We start from the raw sequence: 3,560 nt of genomic DNA, 5'->3' as shown, positions 1-3,560 counted from the left end.
ACCCTCACAGCCTGGGTGTTTAGGAGCATGGCAAGATAGTGTACACCCGTGATTTCCAGGCCCTCCGTGCACACCATTGACCAGGGTGGAAGTGCTCAGGTAAATCACTGGGACCATGTTAACACAACCCACATAATGTATTATGCTATCCCAGGAGACCAGCTAGGGCACCTACGCAGACCTCAACCCTGATGTAGGGAGGGGTGTGAACCTTCAAGCCATGGCTGAGGAGGAGGTTTTGAGAGGCATCCCCATGCCAGCTGCTGGGTGTAGGAGCAGCCATTCCTGCTAGGACAGGGTTAATTTCAAAAGCTAAAGCCGAGGGAATGAAAAAAAGATGTGTATTAACTATAAGGATAAGTGTCGGTAATGTGACCATAAAAACACTAAATGGGAGGGGGGAAAGGGTGGAGTAAAAAGAGTAGGGGGGGATGGGTTATGAGGGTTAGGAAAAAACCAGAAACAGAAAAAAAAGAAAAAGGGTGGGATTAAGAGCACCCCTCAAAAGGCAAGATATAGAAAAAGATAACTCCCCACAACAAACAAGCAAAAAAGAGAGAAAGAAAGAAAAAGAAACAGTAAAGAAAAAAGCTGTGAAGTAGCAACCAAGAAACTGGACGTAAAGGGGGAAGAGACAGACAGCGTGGAGAAAAGGAAGGAAACAACCTGTGAAAATGCAAGAAAAGAATCAGAAAGGGAGATAAACAGAAGCAAGAGACCTTTAGATAGGTGGGAGTCAGAAAAGAAAAGAGATAGGAAGCCAGGGAGTCTTACACTCAGGGTCGCCTCACTCAGCTCCAAGTGAGCCTGGTCTGAAGCATCCGAAGTGGAAGGAAGGACTTTGACTTTTTAATTACTTTATTCAGGGGTTCAGGTATACAATAATGGTGGCCGCTTACAAAGCGAAAACACAAACAACTTACTACCAAACCAAACCAAACCAAACAACCAACACATCACACCGTGACAGACACCTTCGCTGCATTTCACATCGTGTTTTACATGCTAATTACACGGTCAGTGTGCCGGCCACACAGTCATAAACAATTCAGACCCTGCTCCATCCATCATACACGTAACAAAACCTTCAACTTCCACACAAAAGAGAGCAAAAAAGCAGCCTGGTGAGGGCCCAGGACGCCGGGTGGGCCGGTGGGGAAACTGGCGGCCCCAGGCGCCGTCACCATGGTGTATCGGGGTGGCCCGCCAGCACTTGGGCGTGGCAGATATGAACCACCCAGGCGTATAAAGGTCTATGCGACAGAGAAGCAAAAGGACAACCCGTGTCACTGTCAGGAGGCACAGGGAGTGTCAGCAGGGTGCCAGGGCCGCCGGCCAGATCGTCGGCCACGGCTGGGGCGACTGGTAACGCAGGGAAAGCCTTGCTCAGGGCATCCTCAGTGCAGGGGATCTGACCCACCCGGAGATGGTCCTCCAATGGGAGGGCAGCCCGGATGTCACACAGGAGACGGCCCACACTGCGAACGGAGCGCATGCCCAGCCGGCTGCTCAAGGCCTCGGGCTGACCGAGCGGGGTCAAGGAGGTGGCTCAGAATGAGAGCGGCCGTGAGATTGGCAGAGGCCAGGTTCGGCACGGGGTGCCTCAGCGCTGGGTTGTGCACCAGGGGTTCCCCCAGTGACAGAGGCCATGACAGCGCGGAGGCAGATGGCCAGCTCTTTGGCCAGGATCTTGTAATCTGCGCACAGCAGGGAGTCTGGCCGCCAGTTCTTAATGCAGCCAAGGTCTCCTTTCTTGGGCAGCAGCGTGAGCACTGCACGGCGGCAACTGATCGGCAAGACCTTGTCGGCAAGACTCTCCTGGAAAACACGCAGGAGGCCGGGGCCGAGAAGAGGCCAGAAAGCCTTGTAGAACTCCGCAGGTAGTCCGTCGAGGCCCGGGGCCCTGCCGGAGGCGAGGCCAGCAGCGGCTGCCGCCAGCTCCGCCAGAGACAACCCCTGCTCAAGCTTGCTAGCCTCCAAGGCACCAAGGCACGGCAGGCCCACATGGAGTTCCCACGCGGCGTCAGGGCAGGATGGCTCAGCCGCAAACAGGTCACGATAGAAAGCCACAGCATGCTCACGTACTTCACCTGGGTCAGTGATGACCTGGCCCTCAGAGGTCTTGAGGTGATCTAAGACTTTGCTCGCTGCCCGCCGTTGCTTCAGGTTGAAAAAGAAGCGGGTTGGGGCATCCATTTCGGCCAGCACTTGGCAGCGGGCGCGGATCTTTGCTCCACGGGCCGCACTCTCCGCCAAGTCACGCAAGCACTTCTTCCGGAACCGGAGGCTCTCGCACAGCACCGCATCACTGCCGGCTGCCAACAGGGCAGCCTCGAGCTTCACCACGTCCTCCTCCAGCTCTCTGACACGGCGGCGCAGTTCATTGGTGGCCAGCTGCGTGTACTGCTGGCAAAAAGCCCAAATCTGTACCTTGCCCACATCCCAGCACAGCTTCCAGGAGGAATAATTCGGTCTTGTGGCCTCTCAGCCCTGCCAAAAATTGGGAAAGCAGTCCCGGAAGTAAGAGTCTTGAAGCAAGCTGACGTTGAAGCACCAATAAGGCGCTCGTGCACAGGTTCTCCCTGGCAGGCTCAGTTCACAAAAAGCTAGGCCGTGGTCTGACAGGCCCGAGGGAACGATGCGGCCGCTGCGTAGGAGTGGCAGGTGGTGCCTGGTGACATAAATGCGGTCGAAGCGGGCCATAGTGAGACCCCCGGCACTCATCCTGGCCCAGGTGTACTGGCATGCGTCGGGGTGCAGGGCTCGCCAGACATCGACGAGGCCTGCAGTCTCCAAGACGGACTGCAGCTTGCGGGCTGAGGGCAGGTGAGGCTCAGGCCCCGTACGGTCGAGCAGGGTATCGGTGGTACAATTAAAGTCCCCACCTACAAGAACCAGGTCATCGTCCTCGCCGACCTGGCGCAAAAGGCTGGCCAAGGTCTCAAAGAAAGTGACCCTCTCCTGGCCATCAGAAAGTGCATAGATGTTGACAAGCAGCAGATGGTGTTGCGCTAGGGTGACGCGAACTGTCAACAGGCGGCCGGGGACAACCTCTCGTGCCACTGCCGTGTCATGGTGCAGTTGTGATGATAGGAGAGTTGCGACCCCGGCACTAAGGTTGGTGCCGTGACTCAAGAACACCTGGCCTTGCCAGGCAGCGCGCCAGGCCAACTGGTTGTGCCTGTTGGAGTGCGTCTCCTGGAGGAAGGCGACAGCCAGCCGCTTCTGGCGCAGGAGCTCCAGCACGGCCTCTCGCTTCACCGGGTCTCGACAGCCGTTGATGTTAAAAGTGCCGATGGTTGTGGCTGCCATGGGTGTGAGTTTGGGAGAAGAAGAAGAGTGAGGCAAGGCGTAGATAAAAAGCCCCCAAGAGCCGAGCAAAGGCAGAGACAGGTCGAAAAGAAAAGGCCTATCGTGCCCTACTCTAGTCCAGGGACCCCCCCAGGCCCCACTCATCTCTCACCCACTGGGCGAGCTTTTCCAGACAATAGGCCATCTGCCTAGTGCCCAGATCCTGCTGCATGAGCTTGGCCGCCGCCCTGGCAGCCTGGATGAACACT

The sequence above is a fragment of the Crocodylus siamensis genome, chromosome 1, assembly GCF_052110815.1.
Source record: "Crocodylus siamensis isolate JL-2025a chromosome 1, ASM5211081v1, whole genome shotgun sequence".
Lineage (NCBI taxonomy): Eukaryota > Metazoa > Chordata > Crocodylia > Crocodylidae > Crocodylus > Crocodylus siamensis.
Note: the sequence above shows the minus strand (reverse complement) of the source record.